Source organism: Mustela lutreola, chromosome 9, assembly GCF_030435805.1.
Source record: "Mustela lutreola isolate mMusLut2 chromosome 9, mMusLut2.pri, whole genome shotgun sequence".
Lineage (NCBI taxonomy): Eukaryota > Metazoa > Chordata > Mammalia > Carnivora > Mustelidae > Mustela > Mustela lutreola.
In genome coordinates, this window is record NC_081298.1 from 123,152,127 (window position 1) to 123,170,629 (window position 18,503).

Consider the following 18,503-nt stretch of genomic DNA (forward strand, 5'->3'; position numbering starts at 1 on the left):
GGAAAATATGGGTAAATGCTTATTCTCCCTGGGGCAGGGCAAATACAGGGGGTGCAACAGAGTGTCCCAAAGCCTTGAAAATCCTCACACATGCTCACACAATTGGACACCATTAAGGGACGAAGTGAAAGGGTATGTTTGAGGCACTTTAAGCTACTGGGTCAAGCAGCCACAAGCCTTCCTACCAAATGCCAACTAGTATGTGTGTGAAGTTCTTTTGTTAAGACATTTTGAGGAGGGTTTTCTCTTACTTGAAGCTGACAGTTTCCTAAATGACAAGGCAACTTGCTTGCTGAGACTTTCTATCCAAAAACTCTTGTTGCTAAGAACATAATGACTAAAATGGACAGTCTTGATAAGTCCTCCTCACCAGGGTGACACCTAATTTAACCCATAGGACCATATATCTCATCTGTGGTGTAGACCGTGTGGCATGGACAGTCTAATCAAAGATCCGACACCAAAAAGTTGCTGCCCTAGGAGAAAGGCAAGCAGATGAGAACTTGACCTCTTCCAGACCAGAGACTAGGGGCAAGCGCAGCTCCAGACTCTGAAGGGAATTGTTCAGTCTGCATTCAAATCTGCTTCTCCTTACACACTATGGGAAGGATATCAGCAAACCACACTCCATCCACATGATATGTGAGTGAACATGAACGTAACAGTGAAGCTATGACATCATATAAGGAACTGTGAAGACATAGGAAAAATGTACTCGAGGGAATATGAGGGCTCCGTTGAGCCACTGAAGTGATAACAGGTCATAGTAAACTGGGCTTGGCTGCATAGTCCCAGAGACCAGGATGCTACTTACTGGACCCTCTACCAAATGGCTTCCCAGGAAGCAGTGAACTCTCTATCCTTAGAGATGTGTGAGGAGAAGTCAGCCCTCATCCTTTCAGGATGCTCAGTAGGGATCTAGCCTCCCCACGACCTGGCCTCCCATACCCCAATCCCACTAAGAACACTTACAGTTCCATCACTCTGGAATGTGGGGAAAATGGGAGACACAGCCCCCCTGCATTTCCGGTGAATTCTGTGTTTCATTCTAGCTACATTCTGGAATATAGAATGAGCCTGAAATGTATAAGGAGTTCCAGCCCAACCATCCCTCAGTTGTATTTTGTGGAACAAATGTGAATACAAAAAAAAAAAAAAAAAGTAAATCCCAGTAAAGGAAGTTTGGGAAACATGAATTCAAATAATGCCAAACTCACTTCTTAACTAGACTATGTCTCAGGACTTGTCACGTGTTCTATGTATTGTAATGTTCCAATAAGAGGTAGAGTATGAGGTAATTTTTAAATACATATGACCATAGACTTGTATGAAGCAATTTCTAGATCTATGTGAACTTATATCTATTTACTTATTAAATATTTCTTAGGACCAGTGTTTTGAAGAACACATGTTACAAACAAGGTTCTAATCTCTCTCAAAGTTTCCAGGGCAACTAGCCCAGAACTTGAGCCCAGCGGAATAACAAATTCGTAATTCAATACGAATCATATTTTACCCCTCGGGACCATCGAGACACATCAGAGCTGCAGAAAGTTGTTCAGATCAGTCAAGGCATGTATCTCCCTTGCCAGCTGGTACCAGAACACTAATACTCCCCTCCAGAAAAGTCACCAGAAGCCGAAGAGGAGGAAAAACCTTCAGAGAAAAAGATACCTCAGAGCAGATATGAAAGAGCTAGGATGTGCCTTCCTACCATCATAAAGTCGATCAAGGATCTCCCCCACAATCACCACCAACCTCCTCTCTAAAGACTCTAAAGTACCACAAATGCAAGCTTTGTTTGGGTAATCTCGGCCCGCCGCAGACCACGACTGACAAACACTTCCCCAAGCCTCCCACCCATTACCTGGAGTGCCAGCCTTCAGGGGTGTTTTCAAAGGCAGGAAGTCCCAGGCCCCGTCCTGCAGTGTCCAGGCCTGGTCCCCAGCAGCCTCGAGCAGTCAGCTAGGGCGCCCTGGGAGGGAGAGAGGAGGAGGAGACACCCACATCCTCTTCCAAGAGTGGCGCCAGCGCCGGCTGGAGGGAGAACCAGGCCTGCTGGTCTCTGGGCACCGGCTCCGTCTGATGAGGATGGAAAGAAAAGCCTCTTGTTTCTCACTGTTCCCCTGGGTGACGGTTACCATGGATATGAATTAATTTGGGGGCGCCTGTCAGTTGCCCGTTGACTCTAAAGAACGAATTCACCCTGAACCATAGTCATGCAGGGACACATCCGCCGGACAGCGTGACACGAGCTCAGGTCCACGGATGGAGGGGGCGCCCGCGGGTGGCTGCTCGGGGAGCGCAGCCCAGGACCCGACACGGTGCCCATCCGTGCACCCGGGCCCTCGTGGAGAAGCACTGTGACTTGCATGGGTACTGACTAATTCCTTTTACCCCTCCTTAAAAGGCAGGACACCCAGAATTGTAAAGGACACCCTCCCAGAATGCCCAAAGAAAATACCCGAAACCAAGCCCCTGGGAGTAGGCCCTGTAATGGTGCATTTAAAAACCACAGCCAGCCCTCAGTCGCCAGCGCAAGGGCTTTATAGACTCTAGCTCCTTTATCCCCACAACAGTCCTTGGGGGTAAGTACTCTAGGCACCTCCACTTTACAGACAAGGAAACTAAGGCCCAGAGGCATCACCAGCAAGCAGCAGAAGGGCCAGGATCAAAAACAGCTTTTTGAGGGTGCCTGGGTGGCTCAGTGGGTTAAAGCCTCTGCTTTCGGCTTGGGTCATGATCCCAGGGTCCTGGGATCGAGCCCCACATCTGGCTCTCTGCTCAGCAGGGAGGCTGCTTCCCCCTCTCTCTCTGCCTGCTTGTGATCTCTGTCTGTCAAATAAATAAAATCTTTTAAAAAACAAACAAACAAACAAACAAACAAACAGCTTTTCCAGTTTCCTCACAGGTCTCTTGTACTGTCCAGGACTTCGGGGACCCAGACCCAGCTTGCCCTGTGGCCTCGTGCAGATCAGTGCATGTCTCTGTTCCCCATTTTCTCATCTCTAACATGGGAATAAAGATATTTTCCCTGCTTAAGTCAAAGCTAATCCAAATTTAGGGAAGAGAAAAAGAAAGGAAATTAGCATCCACTAATCACCTACTTTGTGTCAAAGCAGTCACACTGGTTCTCACATAATGGCTTCTAATTCTGCAAGAAAGATAAGGAACCTAAGCAGAAAGTCACTTGTCAAAGATCTCAGAGCCACAAGAGTCTGGATTCAAAAGAGGTCTACCTGGTTTCAAAACTTCCGGTTTTTATGTTTTCTGCTCATTTGGTTTTATTTACCAAAATGTTATGGGTACAAGAACCAATTAGGGGCACGTGGGTGGCTCAGTCGTTAAGCGTCTGCCTTCAGCTCAGGTCATGATCCCGGGGTCCTGGGATCGAGCCCCACATCGGGCTCCCTGCTCAGCAGAGAGTCTCCTTCTTCCTCTCTCACTCCTCTTGCTTGTGTTCCCTCTCACTGTGTCTCTGTCAAATAAATAAACAAAATCTTTAAAAAAAAAAAAAAAAGAAGAAGAAGAAGAAGAACCCATTAACATTAATAATCCAAGTCTCCTTGGGACTCTACTCTTCTAGAATCCTCATCTGCCCCATGTCCTGCCTTGCCAGCCACAGAAAGGCTGCAGCTTCCAACTTCTGCAGTTGGGACAGGTGCCCACCCTAGCCCAAGATCTCCCGCCTCTGAGTCCTCCGTAGCACCCCCTGCTCTATCCCATATCCGGTCAGGCAATCAGACCCAACCTACTCAGCTTTCAAGGGGCTAAAACCAGAACTGGAGGGTGCCTGGCAAATCTTAAGGCCTGAACGTAGAGTTCCGTGCATTGCAAACCTTACAAAACTCCTCAAGCCCAGTTAGACTCTTCTGAGTCCTCTCTGTGCACAGAGTATCCCGATGCTTCCTGAAACCCAGGTAGACACTTGTCATTCTTGCTGCATATAGGAATGGCACATTCTTTTGCTGAGATCAAAGAGCAAATAGCCTGTGTGCTGGTCTTGTTGGAGCTTCCCCAACCACTGGAAGTTGGCCTCATCCACCCCAAAGGCAGGGTGAGCCTGTTGGGGGCACCCTCTGAAACGCTGCCCAGGACCACTGCTGAAGCAATAACTCTCCAAGGACTCTGCGGGTCACTGGGGGGTGGGGGAGGCAGGGGGGTGGGGAGGCTCCTAGGAAACACATCCAGTGAACACACTTTCCTTGGGACGTGTACCACTTAGAGGAGGAGGGCAAAGGTAAAAAGGACAAAGATGGCCTCATCTCCACCAGATAGACGCACTGAGAAAAAGGGAGACTCGGGGGGCAGGGGGGAGCGGGCTATGGGGGAAGACAAAGTCAGCAAAGTGATGGAGAGAACCAGAAAGAGAACATCTATGACAGCCCAGTGCGTCTCAGAGAATGGACGCCAAGTGACCACATAGGGCATTTGCAGTGTTATGGGCAAAAATAACTATTCAACTCTTTGAAAAGAGAGTCTCTAATTGGACCACAGATGAAGATGGGGGAACAAATGTACTCCGGGTCAGAAGTGATATGGTACTTGACGCCCTGCTGCTCTGTGGTCTGAAGAGTTTTATAACCTCTCTGAGGGTTTACTGAACACGGGGCCACAGGATACACTAGCAACTTTATTTAACTGCATCTTCTCTGCCACCTTCAGAGCTGCATTCACCTTCCCTTTGTGGATGAGGGCACGATACTCAGGGAAGGTAAGGGCTTGCCAGGGGCCTGGGTCCCCCGCACTACTCCAGAGCTTTTGCAGGACTCGATTTCTCTAGAGGAAAAGGAACGCTGGGCCAGGCAATGGCTGCCTTGAGCAGGGCCCGCGTAGGTCACAGAGATTTTATGCATATAGTTCTTAAGCAGCAGGACCCGTTTTATTTCTAACTCTAAAAGATCCACATTGAGGAAGAAGTGGAGATGCCCTTCACTAGACCAATGGATAAAGAAGATGCGGTCCATAAATACAATAGAATATTATGCAGCCATCAGAAAGGAGGAACACCCACCATTTGCATCAACAGGGAGGGGACTGGAGGGGATTATGCTGAGGGAAGTAAGTCAAACAGAGAAAGTCAATTATCATATGGTTTCACTTACTTGTGGACCATAAGGAAAAGTGTGGAGCACCACAGGGGAAGGGAGGGAAAACTGTAGGGGAAGAAATCAGGGAGGGAGAAAAACCAAGAGAGACTCTGGACTCCGGGAAACAAACTGAGGGTTACAGAAGGGAGGGTTTGAGGGGATGGGGAAACTGAGTCATGGGTACTAAGGAGGACGTGTGTGGTGATGAGCACTGGGTGTCGTACACAACTAATGAATCGTTGAACACTACATCACAAAATAATGACGTACTCTAAAAATAAATCAATAAATAAATAATCCAGATTGATAAACAGTCCAGACTTGGATAAATTTCTTGAAATCTGACAATCCCTAAAAAAAAGTTCTCTGTCTTTGCCCACTCAAACCATACATTTGAGGACAAGCCCCGTGGGGGCCCAACAGTGCAACGTCAAACCTATGACTTCTCTCCCCCAGCTCCATTAAATTAGTCTTCCTCTTGTGAAATTTTACATTTGCAAATTTGCAGACTTTAAAAATAAAGATGGTTTTCTTCTACACGTGAAATTTCTCAAGTCCAGAGTCTTGCAAATGCATCTGAGATGCAGTAGGGCTCTCCTGTGAAACTCATGAGCTGTCATAACGCGGACAACAAATGGACACCATTTCTCTGGCGCTCTTGGGGAGTAGCCAGCTGTTATAAACCATCGCTGTGGTGGGGATAGTATGGTCTTATTTTTATATTTATAGATACATATGCACATAGAAAAGTCTGGAAGGATATATGCTAAAACAATACCTCTGCTTCCTCCATGATGGAGGGATTATGGATGATTTTTACTTCAATTGGTATTTCAAGGTTTTCTACAAATGAACATAGATTATTTATATGCATTTTTAAATTACTATAATAAAGACTATGTAGCCACATAAAAAAGATCAGTAATCAAAGGTTAAATGAGACTTCTCCTTCTAACATGATGGACTAACATAGACCAGATTTATCCTCCCACAGTAAACAATTAGAAAAACAGACAAAATATATGAAACAATTATTTTCCGACACTGGACAACAGGCAGCACTGTGAATCCTCTGGGAAAGGAAACGGAAGTAGGGCGGCCTGAAGGAATCCTAGCTTTCTGCTTGGAGGCACCTTGAGACCACAGAGTGGGGAAAGGGAACCCCAATCTGGCCGTGTTGTGGTTATGGAGATGGGGGTTCAGAGAAGCTGAGGCAGCCAGAAGTTGCAAGACAGTTCTGGTGGAGAGAAATGTAGGTAGAAAAGCAGCTTCAAATTCTGCCCAGGCATGCCCTTGAGTCTATTGAATACCAAGAGGCTCAGGTGTAGAGTGCAATCCCAGGAGGTCAGACGGAGAGCTACCAAGAAACAGTGAGCAGAGCAGGTCCCAGAACTTACACAGCATTTAAGTTCCACCTCGTCAACAAGCAGAGTCTTTGTTGGTAACTCAGGAGCATTCAGTTGGGACTCCTAAAGGTCACGCATATTGTGATGCATATGGAAACCTAGAGCCATCAGTAAAACAAACAAACAAACAAACAAAGAAGTAGAGTAGGAAGAGTGTTTTTTTTTTTTTTTTTTTTTTTTTTTAGATTTTTTTTTATTTATTCGACAGAGAGAGATCACAAGTAGGCAGAGAGGCAGGCAGAGAGAGAGAGAGAGGAGGAAGCAGGCTCCCCGCTGAGCAGAGAGCCCGATGCGGGACTCGATCCCAGGACCCTGAGATCATGACCTGAGCCGAAGGCAGCGGCTTAACCCACTGAGCCACCCAGGCGCCCAGGAAGAGTGTTATTTTTAAAACTATTCAACCAAAAGTCACAAAAGTGGGAGAAAGAGAGAACAAAGAGCAAAGGAAATAAATAGAAAACTACTAGCAAAATGGTACACTTAACCCCGGTCATACAGATTACCATGGTAAATGGGCATCAACTAAACACTGAGATCAAAAGGAAGAGAGAGACTGGGCAAAAACAAGACCCAACTACACGCTGCCTCGAAGACATACATTTTCAAATTTAAAGCACAGATAGTTGTGGGGCACCAGGGTGGCTCAGTTGGTTAAGTGGCTGACTCTTTGTTTCAGCTCAGGTTGTGATCTCAGGGACCTGAGTTAGAGCCAAGTTGGGCTGTGCACCCCTCAGGGAGTCTGCTTCGGGAGTATTTCGCTCCCTCTCCCTTTGCCCCTCCCCCTGCTTGCTCTGTCTGTCTAAAATAAATAAATCTTTTAGGAAAAGTACTTCAAGACATAGGTAGGTGAAAAGTAAAAGGATGGGAAAAGATTTCTATCATGCACAGAATAAGCATAAGGAAATTAGAGGGGCTATGTTAAAATCAGACAAAATAGACATTAGGACAAGAAATGTCACCAGCTGTGAGAGACGGAGAGACATTTCACAATGACAAAACAGTCCATTCATCCAGAAGATATAGCAATCTTAAATGTGAATAACAAAGCTGAAAATACATGAAGCAAAAACTGGGAGAACATAATCACATGTATAGTTGAATAGACTCCTTTCAATAATTGATAGAATAAGTAGATGCAAAAAGTAGAAAACCTGAAAAATACCATCAAAAAACTTGACCTAATTGATATATTTTTAAAAGATTTATTTATTTATTTGGAAGAGAGTGTGCACCAGTGGGAGGGGCAGAGGGAGAGGGAGAATTTCAAGCAGCCTCCATGCTGAATGGGGAGACTGATGCAGGGTTCAATCTCACAACCTTAACTTCATGAACTTGAGATCATGACCTGAGCTGAGTTTGGCACTAAACCAACCGACTGTGCCACTGAGGTGTCCCAGCCTAACTGATATTTACAGAACACTCTACCCAACAATAGCAAATACCCATTTTTTTCAAATGCATAAGAAACTTCCACTGAGATAGATAAATTTTGTACTGGGCCATAAAATAAGCCTCAGTAAGTGTTCTCTTACCACAACAAAATTAAGTTAGAAAGTAATAGTAGAGGCGTGCCTGGATGGCTCAGTGGATTAAAGCCACTGCCTTTGGCTCAGGTCATGATCCCAGGATCCTGGGATCAAGCCCTGCATCGGGCTCTCTGCTCAGCAGGGAGCCCTGCTTCCCTTCATCTCTCTGCCTGCCCCTCTGTCTACTTGTGATCTCTGTCAAATAAAATCTTAAAAAGAAAGAAAGAAAGCAATAGTTGAAAGATCCTCAGGAGGGGCACCTGGGTGGCTCAGTGGGTTAAAGCCTCTGCCTTCAGCTCAGGTTATGATCCCAGGGTCCTAAGATCGAGCCCCGAGTCGGGCTCTCTGCTCAGCAGGGAGCCTGCTTCCTCATCTCTCTCTGCCTGCCTCTCTGTCGACTTGTGCTTTCTGTCAAATAAATAAATAAAATCTTTAAAAAAAAAAAATCCCCAGGAAAGCCCCAAATATACGGAAATTAAAAATCACACATCTAGGGGCGCCTGGGTGGCTCAGTGGGTTAAAGCCTCTGCCTTCGGCTCAGGTCATGATCTCAGGGTTCTGGAATCGAGTCCCGCATTGGGCTCTCTGCTCAGCAGCGAGCCTGCTTCCTCCTCTCTCTCTCTCTGCCTTCCTCTCTGCCTACTTGTGATCTCTCTCTGTCAAATAAATAAATAAAATCTTTAAAAAAAAAAATCACACATCTAAATTATCCACGAGTCAAAGGAGAACTCACAAGAGAAAAGAAAAATTAGAGAATGTTTTATACTGAATAAAAATGAAAATACAGCCTACCAAAATTTGTGGGTTGCAGTAAAGGGAAAGTTTGGCTTTTAATGCTAAACCAGAAACAACCCAAATCTCTATTAACAGAAGAGAAAAACAAATTGTCATGTACCCATGCAATGGAACAGCACTCAGAAATAAAGAAAACAAACTATAGATTCGTGCAACATCAATGAATCTCAAAAACATTGTGTTGAGTAGCCTTCATTGGAGACTCAGAACTGAAACAGAACACTTACATGATTTTACTTACATGAAGCTCTTGGAAAGGTATCTATTCCACAGTGACAGAGAGCCTATCACTGGTGGCCTCAGACTTACAGGGAGGGAGACATTTGGGATTAACTAAGAAGATGCACCAGGGAAATTTTTGGGTTGATGGAAATTTCCTCTATCTGGATCATGCCGCAGTTATACAGGTGTAAATACCTGTTGAAACCCATTGACCTATATGCTTAAAATGTATGCTTTTATAGATTGTAAATTATACCTCAATAAAGGTTTGGTTTTCCTTTTTTTTTTTTTTTTAGGTAGCCTCACTACTTGTAAGACTGTGTGTCATTATCTCACCTCCGGATGTGTTACAGTATGAAGTATACAGTGTCATCTTTGATGTCTAATCAAAACTAGGAAACCCAGGGGCACCTGGGTGGCTCAGGATTAAAGCCTCTGCCTTCAGCTCAGGTCATGATCCCAGGGTCCTGGGATTGAGCCCCACGTCAGACTGTCTGTTCGGCAGGGAGCCTGCTTCCCCCTCTCTGTCTCTGCCTGCTTCTCTGCCTACTTGTGATCTCTGTCAAATAAATAAATAAAAATCTTAAAAATATATATATATAGGAAACCAAATCTGACTAAGTCTTAAGATCTGTGCTGTTCCATGCCATAGCCACTAGCCACATGTAGTTATTTCAAATAAATGAATGAATATTAAATAAAATCTAAAATTCAATTATTCAGCCATGCTGAATAAATTCTAATTGTTTGATGACCCCATTCTCCCTAGTGACAACCATACTGGGTATTGCAGAGAACATTTCCATCATCACTGAAAATTCTATTGGATGGTACCAAGATGTAACATCCAGATTATAGAAAACACAGAGTTTAGAAGAATGAGTTATACCTACAACAGAGAAACAATCAAATCCAGCGTGTGGCTCAGTCTACAAGACAACTGGCCTGGTTGCTTCAATGTGTTGATATCAGAGAAAAACTAAAGAGGGAAAGGGAAAGAGACTGTTCTAGAGCAAGAGTAACCAAAGAAGACTTAACCAGATCCAATGAGCTAACCTTGACTAGATCCTGGCTTGAGAAAAAAGACAGCTATTAAAAAAAAAAGTAAAAGGAAATAAGTAAAAGGCATTGAGGGAACAGTCGGAAAAAATTGAATATGAACCAGACATCAGACAACATTAGGGAATTACTGTTTGATTTTTTGGGGTGTAATATTGGTATTGTGATTATGTTGGCCGTCACAATTTTTAGGAACTTCACAATGAAGTATTTAGAAGTGTTGTGACATCTCCAGTTTACTTTCTGAAAGATGAGCAAAACTAAACATGCCCACAAATATAGAGGATGCAAAATATAATATTAACAATGGTTTAATGTAACCAGTGTACGTACAGATAATTATACTATTCTTTCAGCTTTTCTGTATATTTGAAATTTTTATAAGTTGGGAAAAGAAGTGGGAAAAAATTCTACACCCCTTCCATCACTACCATAGTGTAAAATCATGCTTCCATGGACAAGGTTCTGTAGGGCAGACGAATACTGTTGGTGTATGTCTGTGTGATTTTTCTGATTGTGGCTTTATCATTATTACTTTGTGAGGGAATGGAGAAAGGGAAGCATCCATTCAAACTTCCTAAACTGAGCGACTCCCACAGACTGCTGCTTTTCCTGGCAGCTGGCCATTTTGTCAGGCTGGCGCTTGTGGTCCCATGGGGGGCCTGGCAGGGGTGGGGTGGGGTGGCATGCTGCAGGCAGGTCTGAGAAGCTAGTTGACAGACCAGCTGCCTACTGACAGTCCATGGCCACTGTCCGGAGGGGCCAACCAGCTGGAGACTCAACCTCCTCTAAATTCGGGTTCACATCTGGGTCCCTCTCGCAATGCACGTTGCTGGGTTTGAGACCCTCGGGCTCTCTTTCTGGACCTGGACCCCAGAAAAGAGAGCTGGGCAATTTGCACAAAGCAAGGATGGCACCTAGTGGTTGTTTTTATACTGATGTTGTCCTTCTAAGCTGAGAACGTACCAGGGCAACCGGACAAGGCCTGGTGAGGATGGGAGAAAATGCAATGCTCTGGTTCTAAATGCACTCGCTGGGCTCAGCAAAGTCAAGCCAGGGCAATAAACAACACACGTGTGCACCAGACACGGAATGTCAGGTGGGGGACAAAGGACCATAGGGGGCTACCTGGGAAAATTTTGCCATAGGCTCTCTGGTCATCAAAACTCATTTTGGTTTCTTAAAAGTGGATAGTCTCCCACACTTCACTGATCAAGGATCTCAGGCCTAAGGTGTTCACATTGGAAGTTTCTAGAACGCACCTAATAAGCATCTATTTGCTGCTCGCTTTCGTTGTTCTTGCTTCCTAAAAGACCTTCCCTCAGGCCACGGTCAGTGTAGTAAAGTCTGATTCTGATTCCTGATTGGGAAAAGTTTGTCGCCCCCTTTTCATGACTTCCACGGCACCTCTCTTATGAAAGGAAATGACTCTTACTTTATTCTACTTGTTTTCTAGTTAGTTTTTCCATAGTCTCTCCCTACTCATCCCTGCCCCCAAATTTTAAGTGCGGGAAGCAGCAATCCCAGGGAACTTCAACGCCACTAAACATCCATCTGGGGAAGAAGAGAGACCAAAAAAACAAACAAAAACAAAAACAAAAACAAAAAAACCCTTCCCATTGAAGACACTCACCTGTGCAGAAGCCCAGTCCCTCCCTAGCCTATTGGAGTCCTAAACAAACACACAAAGTCATACAATCCTGAGGAATGGCCTAGCAAATATTTTGTGCAAGAATCTTGTTTACTTTGCCCAAACTGGGATGTTCAGCCACACCCACTCCTTAAGGAGCAATTAGGTCATTTCTTCCAATGCAATGACCCTAGCCTGAGGAGGTAGAAGCAAGAACCACCATTTCCCAATTTTAAAAATTCACAATCATCATGTGATATTCCTATCAAATGGGAAAAATAAATTTTAATGTTAGAATCTTTCAAAATGAAATCAGTTCTCCTAATGTACTGGTCTATTCCAAGCCCCACCAGCTGGTCCTGATGCAGTTTGAAGGAATGAGGCAGTTCTATCTTACTAACTTGGAAAGTCCTCCAAGATACGCTGGCTAGGAAGAGTGAGTTCAAGTTGCAGAATACAGTATGATTCCATTTACATGAGAAAAGAAGAAACTATTTATTTCCTAAGAGCACACCTGAATGTACCCAAAAGCATAGGAAAAGACTTGGGTGCCCTAGGTGGCTCAGTGTAACCCACTGAGGTAAGCAACTGACTCTTGGTTTCAGCTCAGGTCATGATCTCAGGGTCATGAGATCAAGGCCGGACTGGACTCTGCGCTCACTGGGGAGCCTGCTCCAGATTCTCTTCCTCTGCCCCTCCCCCTGCTTGTGTGCCCCTTCGCCCATTGGTGCGTGCTCACGCTCTCTCTCACTCTAAAATAAATACATTGTTTAAAAAAAAAAACTTGGAGGAACTCAAGCTTCTTTTAACCTAAAATAACCACACTCCCCTCTGCACGTAACCATTGCAAGTGGTGACAGAGGGAGCCAAGGTGGTGGGCCCGTTTAGTTTAGCCTTATACCTAATGTTTTCATCCTTTTTTATAAGAATGTATTTGTGTTACTTGTCGAATTAAGATTTATTTTTTAATGAGGTGCCTAGAGTCATCAAACTCAAAGGCTGGAGGGAGAACAGTGGTTGCCAGAGGCTACAGGGAAGGGGAGATGAGTCCGTGTTGAATGCGTGAAGAGTGGCAATTAGAGAAGATGAAATGGTTCTGGAGACGGATGGCCACGGTGATCGTCGCGCAGTTGTGAATATACTTCCTGACACCATACTGTGTACTTAAATGGTTCAAGTGGTAAATTTCATACTCTGTATATCCAACCACAACTTAAAACTTGTTAAATATATTTTTTAAATGCTTAAACTCTCATGAGCAAGACAACAGCTCAGCTCACAATGAACCTGGCTTTGGGCAGAAGACTGCCCCCCGCACCTGCCTTAACTGAGGTGGGCTCCTCGAAGGCACCCATATGGCGCTGGGCGGTTGGATGTGACCCGGCAATCCTGACCGGCTCAGGCTCCCTACGGAAAACAGGAGCACACTCCGAGAGTATCTGAAGAGTTTCATCACGGGGCTGCTTACAATGGTGTGGCCCGAGTTAGGAGAAATTGGCCGGGGAGGGGGAGGCATTCTAAGACAAGGCAAAGAAAGCAAATCGAACTTTAAACTGCAGTCAGCAGAGGAGCAAAGAAAGGTGACTGTCACCGGCCTCTGGGTAGAGCTAAGCCCTTGCTACCCCAGAGCGAGGTGAGGAGCTCGCCAGCCCCAGGCAAATCAACATCGCCCTCCTGGCCCAGACGCCCATCGCCGATGCCAACCAGCTGCCCGCCCAGGAGCCAGGCTGATGTGATGTGTAAAACTCAGCCTCCCAGGGCACAGAGCAGATGGAGAAAGCCGGAGAGTGGAGCTGGGGAGGCAGAGAATATCCAGCTCTCCTGAGGGTCATCAGTGCCTGGATTGTAACATCACAACGTGGGCCCTGTCAGGCAGCCAAACGACGGAGAGACTCTGAGGCAGCAGAGGGCGGCACGTAAGGGACCTCACGAAGACGCTGGCGGTTCTTGCCCCTGCCACCTGCAGTCCCTCCCCGAGGTCCAGCTGGCTCGGCCTGTGTGCAGAGATGCCTTGGACTTTTAATACACCTGTTTCGCTTAAGCTGCCTCCGGTTAAATTTTTGTTTCTTACAACCAAAGAATCCTTCCTTAATAATATGGAAGAATGAAAAGGTAAACAAAGATTTAGGAAATATGTAGGAATAAAAATACCAAAAATAAAATAAAATTAACTGTAAAGCTACAATAGTTCAAACTATTGAGTCCCGACCCAAGAGAGGGGAGTGGACTGAGCGGATGGCACTGAGACAGACTGACGGCTGGAGCACGGGTCTACGGGAGAGAGTGTTAGTGCGTTCGGGCTGCTGTAGCAAACTACCACAGACTGGGGGGGCTTAGATGACAAATGACACTCACGGTTCTGAAGGCTGGAAGTCCGTGATGAAGGTGCCGGCAGATCTGGTGCGTGCTGAGGACCCGCTTCCCGGCCTGCGAGTGGCCGTCCTCCGTGTGTCCTCACATGGAGAAAGCAGAGAGAGGGAGCAAGCTCTCTCGGGTCTTCTCTATAAAGGCACTAATCCCACCACAAGGGCTTCACTTTCCTGACTTGATTAGCTCTCAAAGGCCCCACCTCCAAATACCATCACATCAGGAATTAGGGTTTCGACACAGGAATTTCAGGACAAAAATTCAGTCCGTAGGAGACAGTATTCAACAGTGTAGGGAAAACTGATGTGTGTAGGGGGAAAACTAAATTAGAGCCTCATCTCACAGATACACTGAAAAGAATTCCAAATGGATTACCTGCAGAAACACATTTTACATAGCAACCTAACATATCTATGCCCCTGAACAATTACTCTCAACTACATGCAATGTACTGATAGATTTTATAGTAATTATTTTTTCTACTTTGAAAAGGGATAGTTGCAACCAACTTTATTTCCACAAGCATGATAAATCACAACCAGTGCCTAGAGAGGTAAATGTGAGGGCGGTGGGGGAGATATAAAAGGACTAAGACAGGGGCGCCTGGGTGGCTCAGTGGGTTAAGCCGCTGCCTTTGGCTCAGGTCATGATCTCAGGGTCCTGGGATCGAGCCCCAGCATTGGGCTCTCTGCTCAGCTCTCTGCGTACTTGTGATCTCTGTCAAATAAACCTTAAATACAAATAATCTTTAAAAAAAAAAAAAATATATATATATATATATATATGTATATATGAAAGAAAGGAGAAAGGATTCATTTTACTTTTCACCTGTGGAAGTGGGGAGGGATGTGTTCACCCATAAGGCTATGTGAATTTCTTGAAAATGCCAGACACAAAAAGGAGGTTGCCTTAGAACTCACACCCCATCTTCCCCTCTGTTAGAAAAATGTCTGACAATTGTTCTGAAAACTAGCTCCTCACCAAGTCCCGTGCCTTGGTGTTTGGTGTTCAGTGTTGCCCAGACACTGTTCCATTTGCTTCTCACGGCATTCTTGTCACAGACAGCACGGTTGTTACCCTCCTGCCACACACCAAAAAAAAAATAATAATAATAACGTAGATCTATCACTGCGTCCTGCAGTGGGGGCCCAGAACTGAAGCTTCTGGCCCTAAATTGGGCCCCTCCCCAGCATAGCAACTGTTTCCCTCTTTCATTTCCTGGACCTGACCCTATGACAAATTTCACCAACTGACTTTGCCAGTTGCACAACAATATAAATGTAACGAATGCCACAGAACCGTACACTTCAAATCTGTTAAAATGCTGCATTTTATTATATTTTACCACAATAAAAGAAAAGGGGGAGAGCCACATTTTTGCTAGCTTAAATATACTGAACAAGGTCAAATTTGGGTTGCAAATGGCAAGTTTCTTTCTTAGGTGTAACCGTGTGGTGATGGTACCCATGGTCAGGAGAAAGCTGTCCCCTAAATAATTAGAATACCCTAACCAGCTGCCCTAAGTGGGTGTCTGAGGAGACCCCAAACACCAGTACTGCAACCACAGTGACTGTCTGTTAAAAGAAGGATTAATATTAAGCGAGAGGACCCAGAGCGACATAAAAGGAAGCCAAGTGGGGCGCCTGGGTGGCTCAGTAGGTTAAAGCCTCTGCCTTCGGCTCAGGTCATGATCCCAGTGTCCTGGGAGCCCCGGCATTGGGCTCTCTGCTCAGCAGGGATCCTGCTTCCCTTCCTCTCTCTGTCTGCCTGTCTACTTGAGATCTCTGTCAAATAAATAAATAAAATCATTTAAAAAAAGAAAAAAAAGGAAGCCAAGATCTCAACGCTGCCCATAACACCAACCGATAAGACCATCCAATTCATTTCTCTTATTCCAATTCCACCCTCTGGTGCAAAGACAGCCTTCCAGTTATAAAGGCAGCTTCCTCTGCGGCGCTGTGGCTTCCCTGTGCAGGAAGAAGACATGTCACCACCCAGCAAGAACACTCCGCTCCGCTGGAGATGCTGTCTTCTCATGGCAAATACACCAGATACCAATTTTTCTTAGAAGGCTGGTTAATGATTTCACTCTATGAAACTGCATCGACTCCAAGGACAAAGATAAAACATTCTGAACCTGCGAAGCTTTGGCCCAGTTTCAGAGCATCATGACCACACTGGGCCAGCTAAGGCAGCAGCCAGGTGGCCTCAGACTTCAGGGACCACACTGGCAGACCACCATGCCCCTTCCCTTCCTTCTAACTAAGAAACACCCATGGTGGGGCCGCAGTAGAACGGAATGCTTTCACACCTACTTATCCCATCAGGAAATCCTTTACCTTCAGCAGTCAATAAGTAGAATATTTCCTCCCTGTTTGAGCCTCTTACTACCTGCAAACAATATGCCAGGCAATTTTTAAAGTGGTGATTTTCAACTTCCAGGTTTAAGGTTTTTTGTTTTGTTTTTGTCAGAGAGAGAAAGGAGAGCACACAGAGAGAGTAGACTCCCCACCCAACAGGGACCCCGATGCAGGACTCGATCCCAGGACCCTGGGATCATGACCTGAGCCAAAGACAATTAACCGACTGAGCTGGCCAGGCAACTCAACTTTTGGGTTTTCATTTGAACTTCCTCACCATAAGTGCATTTATAATCGCCCTGTTCATCTCTGAATGACCTTACTAAAAATTATCCACATATTTATGACAATCTGATCAGAGTACTGCCAAGTACAGCCCACCTGGTTTTCTCACAGCAAGGCAGCCAGCACTGTACAGAAGAGTGAACCGCCCCCTGCCCTGGGGCTCTGCCAGACTGTGTTCTGATCTGAATGACGCCTCACTGCTGTGGCCTCTCGTTCTGCATCCTCTGATGCAGTATACAATTTGGACACATAATGGGTTGACACAAGGGACGGTGCTGAGGGGCCATAAAGGTGAAGACCACGACATCAGATTAAAGAAACAGATCGTATGCCCAAGTTACCTTCAAAGAAGGGATCAACGAATGGTCATTTATGAAGGGCGGACATCACATCCCCTGCAGCCCGGGAGGGCTGACCAGGAACATCACTTACAGTTTAAAGAAATCAGGGCTGAGGGTTGTCATGAATTCAGATTTGAAGAGAATGAAGAGTAAATGAACGCCAAGCCTTCCTACCTCATGGACACGCTCTCTTGGACGGGTCTCTCGCGGCTTCTCTTCTCCAGTGCTGGGGCACCAGGCCCGGGTGCTCTGCCTCTGTGCCTTCACTCCACGGGAAGCTGTTTTGTGGCTTTACTGTCACATACATGTCAATACCAAATATCTGCCTCCCTCTCAACCTTTCCCCAAGTCAAATCAGGTATGTATACACATTCCCAACTTGGTATCTATAATTCAGCATGTCTGAAACTCAATTCCTCAATTTTCTAAAATCTGTTCCGCCCACAGCATCATCCAGGTGCTCTATAAACAAAACAAAAAACATCTGGTAGTCTTATTGGAATCGGAATCCTCTGCCTCTCTCATACCTCATAGGAAATCCCATTAGCTCTAACTTTAAAACAATCCCAGAAACCAACCGAACTCCATGACCATCACCCTGACCTAAGTCACCATCATCTCTCGTTTGGATTATGGCAAAAGCATCCTACTGGCTTCTGCCTGTTAGGATGCAGTTCTTCGATTTCTCAACATAGCACCAGGGTGATCAAAGAAGCCAGAGCACAGAGCACTCCTCTGCTCAAACGCTACAACTGTGTTTCACGAGAGCATGAGCATGAGAGCATGGCTAGTCCCTACAGTGGCCTGAAAGGCCTTATGCAACCTGATTGCTCATTTGCTAACCTCTTGATGCACTCTTTCTCCCTCTGTTCATTTCACTGACCTCTCTCTACAACACAATCACTGGCATGTGCTAGCCACAGGGTCTTTGCTGTTTTCCTCACTCCGAACACTCTTCCCCAGATATGCACTTGCTAATCACTCATCCCTATGATCAAATCTCACCATCTCAATAAACTCTAATCTGACGTGTACTTAATTCTGCAACCTACATCCCCCCACACAGACTACCCATTTCCGTACTCCACTCCCCAACCCCAAGTTACCACCCTCTAACATACTACACAGAATCTACTTACTCTTTAGATATTGTTTTTGCATATATCTCTCTGGTAGAATGTCAGCTCCTCGGGACAAAATTGTGACATATACCAAGCAACTACAAAATCCCTGGTCGAGTTGGCAATCAGTCAATATTTGTTAAATGAATGAAATGTAAAATGGCTAACTTCTGCAGGAAACAGCCTTATATAGCATCAATATACCTACCCAGTGTACTCACTACCAAGATCCTGTTTCTGACCCTCAAGCACCCCTGTGCACTAAAACTTCAGAAGTCCCAAACCTAAAAGCTTGACATTT

General features: G+C 45.4%; 1 protein-coding gene across 2 annotated transcripts in view; it reads right to left on the bottom strand.

Annotated features, from left to right (window-relative positions):
- TOGARAM2 (TOG array regulator of axonemal microtubules 2) overlaps positions 1-2,058 on the bottom strand; it is a 58,454-nt gene extending 56,396 nt beyond the window's left edge. For both annotated transcript variants that reach the window (XM_059188723.1, XM_059188722.1), the window contains exon 1: positions 1,868-2,058. The gene's annotated coding sequence lies outside the window, so the exon portion shown is untranslated. The remainder of the gene's footprint in view (positions 1-1,867) is intronic.
- Between the last annotated feature and the right edge of the window lie 16,445 nt (positions 2,059-18,503).